Genomic DNA, 12,585 nt, shown 5'->3' on the forward strand with positions numbered 1-12,585 from the left:
GCACTTTAATCTCGGTAAGGTCACTCCAAAGCACTCTGCAAGATGGGTTACTTCTGGAAAGCTGTCCTGTAGACAGCTAATCCCATCCTTCTTGCGGGCTTGACTTACAGAGACGGCATCTGCTGACCTTTCTTTTTGGGAGCCACCTTATTTTGAGGGCAGTAGCGCTTTGTCCACCGTCTACAGTTACCACAACTAAAAATACTTGGGAGGGTGAAGAAACTTCAAGGGACTTTGCAGCCAGGACGTATTCCTTGTGTTTTGCTACCATGTTTCAAGGCGGTAGCCTTTTTATTGTACTGAGCTGCAGGTTACCTGCTAGACCAGTGTTTTGTGTCATGGTCGATTAGAAGCAGATCTTTATGCTGAGCCTTGTGATTATGTTGCCTTTTCCCTGCGAACGCACCCAACAGCCACGTTGCCTGTGATTTTCCTGATGGCACTATGACCACTTAGCCTCAGCATACAGAATTAGCCACCTTCCCCGTGCATCATGCCAACGCTTCACTTTTCTCCGGCCCGTGTGAACTTCCATCCTTCTGTGGCAGCCATAATCCCCTACGTGCCACCACCATCTCCGGGTTCGGTGGGTCTAATCGGAGCGCTCCCACGGAGACCTAAGACCAGAGGAACAGAGGCGTGCTGGTGTCGTGTGTGTGCTGGAAAAGCATGGAGTGTGCCGCTGTGGTTCCACCTCTGCCCGCCTTCAATGCCAGTGAGCTGTGTGAGTGCCGCCCAGCGTCACTCAGCTGCCAACAGTCCGAATCCACGCGTGCATCTGCTAGGCTCCAGCACTTGCCGCCCGCTTTCCAGTGTGCTCGAATCAAGGGAGGTCCTTCTTCCGTATAGAAACGTTAGAGGAACGCTGAGGACTTGCTCTTATATAAGGAAACTCTTCCTTAAAGTTAATGTACATTTTCCCTCCATTTCGCCTAATTGCACCAGGGGAGGTATATGTATGTCCTTGCACATCGATACAACATTGATGGAAGGACATACAAGAAACTGGAAGCAGTGATTATTTTAGGGAATGTGACTTGATGAACTGGGGTAGGAAAGAGGCCTTACTTTTTTAATTTAAGAACCTTCTGTGCTGTTTTAGACCACTCCTCGTCCATTAAATAAGAGATTATATCTGAAGGATCAGATGGTCTTCTGAGCCCCTTTTCTGAGAGTCTATAATTCTCTTGAATGGAGGGGTTCATTTTGTATTTTCTTTCTCTAACCTTTTTAATGGAATTCAACTCTGCTGATTATTTTAGAAACACCTCCTTTTCCCACCATTGCCGGAGAATGAAATTTTCCATGCTGTGAATTCTCTAGGTAAATGAGTCTATCCCTTTACACTGCTGACTTTGGAATAACTTCTGATGGAATATCTGTAAATTGTATGACATACCTTCCCATCTTCCCTGTTTCTCTGCAGCTATACTGAGGTACATATAGTTCACATATCACAACATTCACCCATCCAAAGTTCAGAGGCATTTAGTATATCCACAGGGATGTACAAACATCACCATGCTCTAAATATTAGAACATTTCAACACCCCCAAAGAAACTCCATCCCATTAATCTGTCACTCCCACTAAACTATTTATGTCCTTATGGATTTGCCTATTCTGGATATTTCACACGATGGAATCATCTCACATGTGGTCTTTGGTTTCTAATCCTCCTAAACAGAGTAAATAGTATTTTAACCATTTCTTGATAGTATAAGCTTCTTATCATTGACACGGTGCTCACGAGAACCTCAATGAGACTACGGAGGCAGGGAAGCTGTGGCCTCTTGATTCCATGGCCCAATTACCATGCAGGGGACTCGGTCAGCTCTCTGCTGCCCAGGCCGTCAGGCGACCTCTGGAATACCTTGTCTTGTGACCTTGGACTCTCATTTTAACAATCATTTCCTTTCTGATTGTCCCACTTTTGCAAATTAGTTTTCCATTAGTGCATAAACTGGATCCGACCCGAGGTCCACATGTCTTGTCTTGACCTAGGCTCATAATGTAACTCAACTGTAAAACCTCTTTGATGCATTTCTCCTCCTGGAGTGATTAAAAAAGCTGAAACCTTCCCTTCTCTTGTTGCTATCTTGAGCATCTCGTATCATTCAGGTCAGCTAAATTCCATCTTGGAGATAAATCCCGCACAAGTATTTTATGATCTCTCTGGTTTAAGCAGCGCTAAACCCTTTGATTCCTTATATCCTTCCTCTCTCCCCTTTCTTAATAGTCTGTAGTTTGTGTCAGGATTTCATTGACTTCCCTTTCTCTAGAATTGTATAATTGTGAAAGAACAGGTTCCCTTACTTCCCTCGAAGAGCACGCATAATCAAAACATTCTCGAATGCAAACCTCCAGGCAGGGTGGGGCCGGGCAGCCCCTAAATCGGTAGGGCAAGTGTTTGCCAAGTCTAAGAGCATTTGAATGTTGGCTCAGAGAGAGGCTATTTGACATCTGAACTATCCTAAAAAGCAAGAGTCTCTGCAAGTACTCCCCTTTACCTTTTGGTAGGAATGGAGCAAAGTGGGGCAAGAGCCGCGGGTCTGGGTCCGACTCTCACAGGGGCTGTTTGCGGTTTGAGTCCATCTGGCAGGGAGGGGATTGTCGCCATTCTGAATTTAGCTGGAGGAGCATGGCAGGGTCTAACCGGGAGTGTGTCATGGAATTTGAGATTTCAGGGCTTCTCTCATGCTCAGTATCAGGATAAGCCCAGAAGTTTGGGGCACCCATTGCCGGAGAGCGGCTCTGAGACGTGAATCTGGAGACCCGAGAAAGTTCAGTCTGTGTCGGGGAGACCACCCCATTGTTGGCCTGCCTTGGGCAGAGAAGGGTGGTGAGTAGCAAAGTGCCTGGCGCACAGCGGACTCTAGTAACTCCCTACCAAGTGACCGGATCTCACGTGTTGAGTCTGAGCAGTTGGTAGGAACTGTCACCAGATGCTGAGGAAGATCTTCACACTGTAGGCTTGGCGGGAGATGCCGTGACTTAGGCTCGATGTGCCGCAGGTGCAGGGGAGTGACTGGAGAGAAGCAGAATGTACCCGCGACTCACCGTGGGAGGTGAGAACAGAGTCTGAGCTTGAAGACGTGGAGGTGGCCCTAACTTGGAGTTGGGCACCAGAGAAGAGTTTGGGTACATCCAGCCCTGGGTGACCTGGTACCAGGGGGCTCGCTGAGCTCAGATCCTGGCAGACTAGCAGACAGGATACGCTCGCCCCAGGGGAGGTAGCCAGAATCCAGGCGGCCTGCACAGCCTCTGTGCCCTGGGCCCGCATTGGCCCCACCAGGAAGCAACTCTCCATACGTGGCCCAGCACTGCCCTCTGGTGGCCAAGCCCATGAGCTGCTCCCTGGCTTAGAAGGATTCCCGGGGGAGCCTCGTTTGTTTACAGCTTCCTAGCAGATGCCCTCAGCATTTGGCTTTGGGGCGAATTTAAACTATCTACATGAACCCACTCCTGCTGTGATATGAGTACAATAAGCAGGGAGAAGAAATGTACTCCGCGCCTCTGGTTCCAGACAATCCAGTTAGCCTTTAAAAACTACCATTAGTAACACACCGCATGGGACCGGCATTGTGCTCGGCCCTTTACTCGCGTCCTAGAACTAATCTCCAGGAGGAGGTGCTTGATTACTCACGTTACAGAGGAAACATCAGGCTCAGAGAGCAAGTTCACTCCTGCTGCAAGACTGGGACGTTTGCCTCCGGTGCACTCTACTGTTAACCGCGGTATCCTGCCCCCGCCCCCACCCCGGACAGTGGGAATGACGGGAATGGAGGGGGCAGGGGCGCTTGTATTTATCTTCTGTTTTACAATATATTTTAATGATGCGTATTGGTAGACGTGGTTTTATAGGAATAGGGTCGCTCTTTTTTTGACCCCCTGAAGAGTCAGGAGAGCAGCTTTATTCTGTCTGCTCCTCTGTGCGCGCAGACCCAGGGCCAGCAGAGCGGATTTCTCAAGGCCGATTTCCGCCCCAGGTCGAAGCTTTTTGCTAGCCACTAGGGGCTGCCCCACCGGGGAAAATGGAAATGGTGGCACGTGGACGTGCGGCATCTTTGGAAGAGCTTAGACTGGAGGTCGCTGGAAGTCTGTACAGGAGAACCATTGCTGGGTGGAAGATGTGTTCCAAGTCCTCTGCTCCCCAGTCTGTGACGCTACCAGCGGACCGGCAGTGCCCGCTCTCGCCTGCAGGTGGCAGCCACGGCTTCAGTTTCGTGCCTGGGATCCCACGGTTGACCTGGGGTCTCAGTTCTCTATTCACCTGAGGGGACTTAACAGACTGCCGATGGCCGAGGGGAGGGGGCAGGGGTGCACCCCCAGAGATCCTGACTTCTCTGGTCTTGGGTGTGGCCCGGGCCTTGGGATTTTTAGAGCTCCCAAGTGCTTGTAGAGGGGAGTGGCTGACGCTGGCATTTTGTTGGCTTAGTGGACAGCCTGTTTCGCTTTCTTTTCTTTCACGGAACCCTGCAGGGGGAACCCAGGGATGCCCCTCCCACCTCCGTCCCCCACCCCCACCCCCAGCGCTGTAAAGATCACCGGCTCACTTGGGGAGAGGAAAGAAAAAGGGCCCTCCCAAAACAAGAGGGAAAGAAGAAACAAGAGCCTAACCGGGGCACTTGAAGCAGTGGTAGGCAGTCGATTCCCTCGGGAAACAAATTAAACGAAGCCATGCAGGGCGGCAGAGGAAATTCTAGAAGGCAGGGTGATACACTGGGATGCTGTTCATAACAGCAGAAACAGCTGTTTCCACAGGCCTATGACACTGGGGCACAAACCACGTTGCTGTGGCCGGCTGGGACCCGGGTGAGGCCAAGTGAAGCACTTGGTAATTATGAGAACTAATGATGTTTCAATGTGATTTTTTTTTTCAATCAAATCAATGCAAAAGAACCCATGATGAACATTTTATTTTTATTAAAAATTTTTGTCAATGTTTGTTATTTTTGAAACAGAGGGAGACACAGCAGGAGCAGGGGAGGGGCAGAGAGAGAGGGGACACAGAATCTGAAGCAGGCTCCAGGCTCTGAGCTGTCGGCACAGAGCCCGACGCCGGGCTTGAACTCAGGAGCTGTGAAATCATGACCTGAGCCAAGTCTGACGCTCAACCGACTGCGCCACTGAGGCGCGCCCAAAATATGGACAGTTTAAATTAAGGCTGGACAGGTATTTGTGTGTCCTCCTTTTGCCTCGGCTTTGATATGCAGCACAGCGCTGCTCTGGACGTCTCCAGAAAAATCCAGGCAAAGGACAGAGGGGGTCTTCTCCCCTCTGTTGCCCGCACTTCGCCAGAGCCACCCCTCTGCTGAGTGGCATCCACAGAACGTGGTGGGGACAGGGGCGGCTGGCAGAGCAGTGCTGCCACCTAGTGGAGCCTCTAGGTGTGAAAGGAGATGCCGAGCAGCCATCCAGGGGCAAGCGTGTCCGGCACCTCACCTGGTAGACACTACCTGGGGGCCTTGTTGGGGGGGGGGGGGGGCTTAGCAGGGCAGCAGGGCCTGTGTGCACAGGTGGGCCAGGAGATAGGGAAGCGTGGGGTAGTGTCGCTGGGACTCCGGTAGTTCCTGCAGGCTTGGGTACGCCCGCCCAGGGCAGAAAGTTCCCGGTGACACAGGTCAGCAGGGCCAGAACCAGTGGGGTAACCTCGAAGCAGTCACTTACCCTCACTGTTTAGCTAAGGACATGGAACAAGACCATGAAGGAACTGGAAGCAAAGTTCAGACCAGAACTCAGATTTGCTCACCGCTGGGTCGGTGTCTGGAGTGACTAAACTCTGCATGTGTGTATGTGCATGCATACATGCATGAGTATGTGTATGTGCATATGTGCATGTGTGTGCATTGTGTGTGCATGTGCATACGCGCATACATGTGTGTGCATTGTATGTGTGCGCATGTGAGCACACGTGCATACCTGTGTGCATGCACGTGTGCACACATGCGTGTGTGTACATGCGTGTGCATACATGTGCGTGTGTGCATACGTGTGTGTGTGTAAATTTGAAAACGCAGGGTGTTGGGGCAGGAACTGTAGTACAAAGGTAAGTGAAGCAGTAAGTCACAGATCCCACTTAGGATCCAGGGAATAAAAACATGTCCCCAGAAATGTGTACGAAGGATCAGGGGGTGACCATCGGTGGATGTGGGAGACGGAGAGAACTCCAGATGTGTTAGGATTTCAACAGATGGAGGTGACCGGGCGGGAGGAGGAAGGGCGGCCGTACCCGCAGGCGTGCGGAATGTCGGGTGGGTGTCAGTCTGGGAGCTGTGTGCTCAGCTCATAGGCAGAGGGGCCCTTGATGATGTCTGGGCAGAGCAGTGACAGCTCAGAGCTGTGTTTCCAACAGGCTTGACTAAGGAGGACCATGCCGTCTGAGCCAGTGTGAATGGACCGGTCTGTGACATTGGTCGCCTCGAACCCTAATCACTTTTTGGCCAAATGGCTTGTGACCCACGTGTAGCTCAGATCCCCACGTCTTCAAATCACTAACTGCTGAAGTCCAAAAAGTGGTCTCAGTCAACTCGTGGAAGGCAGGAGGAGACTGTCAAATTTGCTTCTTCCTTTTGCTGTGGAGCAATGATTGATAGTCAAACCATCTTTATCTCCGGAGCTCAGAGTGATTTAAAACGCAGAACTATTAGTAGTTCCTTACAGAAATGGCTAGAGCCACAAAAAAAAAAAAAAAAAAAAAAAAGCCTGTGTGTGTCTTCAGCCCCGAATTTCAAGCAGTGAATCAGAGGCAGTGGATTGCTCAGAGCTTCGAAGGAGAAAGGTGGGCGCGACCCGGACCCGGTGGGCGCTGAACCGTGTGCCCAGCAACAGGCCCCTCAGGCCTCAGAAGTGGCCCAGAGATCACAGCGCGGAATTTGAATCCCCGCCTGGGGGGCTGTCTGGGGTCCCTCATGGCTGACAGGACTGACTCCCGCTTGAGGGCAACCCAGCTGGTGTCACCACTCTGAGCTCTCCCCAAGGAGGCTCAGACGAAGGGGGAAGAGACAGGCGGCAGGAGACTCTCTATTTAAGGCTCCCTCTGAGCGCCAACAACCTGCTAAGGTCACAGCTGAGCTGCGCTTCCCACGGGAAATGGCCTTCTTGTGCCCTGTCCCACGGAGCCTCTCAGAAGGTGACAACGTGACCCATGGGGCTGCGCCCTTTTGGCCGCGGGGAGATTATTTTTGGCTGCAGATTTTATCAGGTACCTTTACTTATTGATCACTCCTGACACTAAGACCCTGTGAGGGTCCGGATTTACTGTAAAGACTGAAAGCAAGTCACTTACAAGGTAAAAAGTCGTGTCCTTTTAACTTTCGGACGAGTGGTCACCGTGTCTGAAGCGTCACTGTCTGTGCTGCGTCCCCAGGCGGTGGCAGGAATGAGCCTGGTAGAGGATGTTGGGAGAGTGCCTAACGCTGCATCTGGCAGCCGAGGTCAAGGTCTCCTGTAAGGCTGCCCTTGTCATTCCTTCATCAGCACGGCCAGGCCTCGGCCTGGCAGGGTGGGGGGGGATGGGGGGGGAGGGGGGTGCTGGTAGGCAGAGGGGCGCTGACTTCTCTCTGCCTCCTGACTGGACGGGCTGTGCGTGTGAGGAGAACATGTACTCCACCCTCTGCAGCCCAGGGAGGGGCACACATCCCAAACCCGCCCTCCTCCCAGAGACCTGCAGGCCTTTCCCTGGTGCAGGTGGAGATGTGACCGGCTCAGACGGCCATAAGCTGGTGGGCGCAACCGGGGACACAAAACAGGAGGAGATCTTAAGTTTCTAGCTTGAGGAGACTTCTCAGAAAAGCTGGCGTTTGCCCCTGCAGTGGTGCCGAGATGCCCTCAAAACGGGCGCTCACGGGGTATGCCTCGTTCTTCAGGCCTTCACACCCGTTGCCCATGGGACAGACCCCAGGCCCAAAATAGGTGCAGCTGCTACGGAGGCTCATCTCACCCAGAGCTGAGGCTGAGCCGTATTTGGAAACGTATGTCCCCCCACCCCCGTCCTTCCCCGCCCTCCCCACTCTGAGCTTTGAGGCCTCAAGACCTGGGTTCTCCGTCCCTGTCTGCTCTAGCTTTCTTGGGGACCTCTTCTCCCATTCCCTGTGCCTGGGCCCCTAGTAAGCAGCGGGTAAATGACAGATGAATGAAGGAGCATCGAAAGAAACACAGGCCTGAATCTTCTAGCAGCCAAGCTTGGGGGAGGCTCTGGCCCTGGGGCTCATGAGCTGCCAGCCTCCAGCCTTGACACCTCACCCCGACGGGCCTCCTCTCGGACACTTGATTCTCCCTTCAGGCTCCTGAGCTGGTGTGAATTGCAAACACCCATTGTTTCAGAAAGCCAAGAAAATCAAGTTGGGGGTTAGATGGCTCACAGATTTGTACAGAGGCCCCTGCTGGGGTATTATTGTGTCTTTGCTCCCGATCCTAGGAGGCAGTCAGTACAGAAAGAACAAAGAAGACCACAGGGTTTTCCCCAAGGGCACACAATCTCCACCACTGTACTTTTCTTGCCAGGAATTCCGTTTGGCCTAAAGCACTGAGCCCCTGCTGTTCACAGAGCACCTCGATCACTGCTAAAGGGATTGACTTTCTTATGCTCTTAAAAAAGCGTGTCACCCTGTCACCTTCCTCCGTTTCCCATTACCTCTGTGTTTTGTTTTTCATCATTATTACTTGAGTGCTTGTGTTTCCCTTACTGTCCTGGAGGTCCGAGGTTCTGGCTTACTTTGATTTTTTATGCTTGAGTCACTGGGTACCCCTGTGTTGATGATAACTGTCCCTTTTTTTTTTTCCTTCCAATCTAAGCTGCCCTTTCTCTCAGCAAGCTAGTGTCAGGTTTCTTGATGAAGGTGGTCTAAAGTGTGTTATCACCCGCTCCCCTAAATCTCTTCAGGGCTCCTGAGTGAGGGTCATGTCTACTTTGATAAAATGCTGAGAAGGCCCACAAATGCCTGGGTGGTGGGGGCTCCCAGCTCCTCACTGCCATGGAAAGCCTGAAACATCTTAGCTAAAAATAATCAGTGCCTTAATGGCCTGCCTCCGGACGCATGAGAGCCTCGGGAATGTCTCGGCATTGCTCAGGGTAAACCAGATCACTGCTCAGCCCCAGCAGGCGGCCTCAGAACCTCTGAACCTCAGCTGTTTTTCACAGTGGGATTATTGGTAGGGGCAGAAATAGAGCTCCGTGTCCTGGTGGCTTCCTCACCCCACATTCCTAGGCACACTTTGCTTTATTAAAGCTCTCAGCTGTCACCGTGATCCAAGCGTGGAGAAAGGAGAGACAGCCCTCAACAGCTGTTGGCGGGCTGCAGACCAGCCAGTTTGCCCCCATAAGGACATGTTACTCTTATTAGAAGCTGTGTCCCTCTTATGTCCTTAAGAAGGGGGCCATCTGCCAATCATAAATCAAGATCTCGTCTATTCCAAATACAGAAGAAGTCGAGCATCTTAGTCGGCAATCCCTTTATAGCTGACGAATTTTTTTTTAATCGTGTGCTCCAGCATGTATTTCTTGTGTAATTAAAAATCATAAAAGGTAATAAAAAATAGAAATCTGCTAAGAGACTTGAGGCTCCATAAAGAATCCAGAAAGTCAGAGGTTTCTGGACAGTATAAGAATCACAGGGGGAGGAAATAAATAACTTCCATGCTCAAACCTCAGGGGAAAAAAAATAAAAGAGAAAAGGGAGGCTGTTTAGAAAAAGGAAAAGTAATTTGAAGTGGCCCTTAATTTGGAGGTAGTGGGGTTCTACCTAAAGAAGTTAGCCAGAAGCAGAGGGACCCTGCACCCTCTTCTGTCATCCTGTTTTGGGGCTCACGTGCAGCAGAACCAGTGGGTACTGCAAATGGGCGAAAGATCACCCACGTTCCTACCAAACGGTCATATGGCCCAAAGGAGGGAAGACTGTCTGAAGAAGGGGTGGGCTGAGTGGGTGGGCAAGAGAGGGTTGAGGTGGAATCCCTGGAGGAAATTAACACAGATAGTCAGTAGTTAGAAAAAAAATTCACACTCTGGGTTTTGTCAGCCCCGTCCTAACACACCTGTGCCCATGCCCCCATCTCCCCAGTGTTTCTCAAGTCGGTTTTGCCTGCTGCTCTTTGAGTTTTGGGGTCTAGAGAGATTCCCAGCTCTGCCATTTTGACCTTGAGCAAGTTATTCTATTTCAGTGTTCCACGGAAGACGTGAGGCAGTGTGTGCTGGAAGCCCACAGTAAGGGTTCAATAAATAGTGCCTGAGATCATCATCCTCCCCTCCGCTCCCAGGCAAGTCTTCTCTCTGCTGTGTGGCCTGCTGAGTATTTGGAAGGAGATCGTGCTTTCATTTCCCCTCTGCAATAACAAGGCCTGTATTTTCTGCAGTCATGACATTATGACTTACGTTCCCTTGTTTTACGGAGCACATGCACTGGCAAAGTTGTTCGTAACAGGAACTCTTAGGAAATTTGCTTTTCCGTTTTACCCTTCACAAAATTAAAGCCTACTAGAGATAGTCATGGATCGCTTCCAGAACCAACTGTTCATCACCTTCTCCTTTGTGGGAAATACGGTGCTTTGCTGATAAGAGGACATATCGGGTCCTACAGCCCCAGAGGTTTTGAAATTTGTGGCCCCAGTTCTGTGTAGAATGCATCGGGGCCTTGTCTATCAATTTGTGAAGTCTGAAGTTCTACAGAATAAGTTTACTTCAAAGATGGCCCTTCCTTCATTCCTTCCCCCCCCCCCTTCCCTCCTTCCTTCCTTCCTTCATTCCTTCCTTCTCTCTTCTTCTTGTATTTTAGTATGTATTTTTTCAAAGATTTCAGAAAACATAATCATAACATCACATTATACCTTGAAAATGAACAAGAACCCCGTGGCACTATCAAATATCCAGTCAATATTCAAATTTCACCAACGGGGAAGCGTGTGTGTGTGTGTGTTGTGTGGTGTGTGTGTGTGTGTATGTCCCTCACAAGGCCGTGCTGAGCACTTGGTGGACAGGTCTGTTAAATATCTTTTAATCTATAGTTCTCCCTCCGTTTCTTTTTGTATTTTTCCTTGTAATTTATTGACTGAGAAAACTGGATTTTTTTTTCAGTTGAGTTCCCCACATCCCGGAGTTTATTGGATCTCGGGTCCCTGTCGCCTACTGTGCGCTTCCATCAGGAGGTGCATAATGTAATGTCCGGTTGTCTGTGTTTTTGTGACACCGGTAGCCACAGTCCATCAGGGGCTCATGATCCATATCACAATTGTGACGTTCCAGTTTTTGTGACTTCTGTATTTACCCGTTTGACAACGAGAGACTGTCTGCTTCCCGGGGCACCCACCTCCCATGGAAGGCCACCTGTAAGCAGTCCTTATCACTTCTGAGTGGCTCTGAGCCACCGCCAGCCTTTTGGTCCAGCCTCGGGCCTGGGTCCCCATGGGACTTGTTCCCACTGTGACTTCCTCCCAGCAGCTGCTGCCCCAGAGCCATGTCACTTTGTAGTCTCAGTGTTCCCAGAAAGTATTGAAAGCAAGTCAAAGAGACACGGTCTTTGAGACAAAATTCTCTGAAACCACTGACACGTGAAGTCTGACATTGATATTGGCCTTCTTTCTAGTGACGGATCGAGGAGGTGCTAAACTCCATGCTGGGTGCTGAAGGGAACTCCCCGCTGGGCCTTTGATGCCCACGGAGTCTCTCCTCTTCTAGAATTGGACAGAGAAGGGAACTTGGCAACTCTTTCTGATAAGTTTCATTATGACAAGAAACAGATGATTCCGGGTTGGAAGGAGCTATTGCCAGCAGCAGCTCAGCCAGAGAGTTATAGTGACTTCCTGCCATTTTCCTCTCTCTTAAGGCAAAGGCAGTTTCACCCTGGGTAAAGGGTAAGATTTTCCGTTGTGAGGCTTCGAAATAGTGCAGACGGAGCCAGGGACTCAGTGGTGGATTCAGACTGAGCTCTTGGACAGGCCCAACACCAGCTCCTTCATTTGTGTGTCCCTGATAGTTTGCACAGTGCTTTGCTAGACTCCAGGGGGCCTTCCTGGTAGGCTGTAGACAGGGGACTCTGCCCGTTGCCCTGTAACCCTATTCAGCAGGAGACAGGATTTTCCCCGACCTGAACCTTTGTGTTTCCCTCATGTCATATTGAGGGGCAACTCTTTTAACAAACTCCCCCATTTTGCTTCCCCTGCCAAAGCAGTGGTTAATCTAGGAGTATCTTTTCCTTATGATCCAATCTCATATTTAAAAGCAGTCTTGGGGCACCTGGGTGGCTCAGTTGGTTAAGCGGCCGACTTCTGCTCAGGTCACGATGTCGCGATCTGTGGGTTCGAGCCCCACGTGGGGCTCTGTGCTGACAGCTCGGAGCCTGGAGCCTGCTTCCGATTCTGGGTCTCCCCGCCCCCTCTGCCTCTCCCCTGCATGTGCTCTCTCTCTCTCTTTCTTTCTCTCCCTCAAAAATAAACATTAAAAAAATTTTTTAATAGATAGATAAATTAATTAATTAATTAGTTAATTAATTAATTAATTAAAAAAAGCAATCTTCCTCTGTTCCCAAATACACACACCAGAGGAGTTTGTCAAGCCATCTGCCTACGGAGATTTCAACATTAGGCATAGAAATCC

Source organism: Lynx canadensis, chromosome E1 (assembly GCF_007474595.2).
Source record: "Lynx canadensis isolate LIC74 chromosome E1, mLynCan4.pri.v2, whole genome shotgun sequence".
Taxonomy (NCBI): domain Eukaryota; kingdom Metazoa; phylum Chordata; class Mammalia; order Carnivora; family Felidae; genus Lynx; species Lynx canadensis.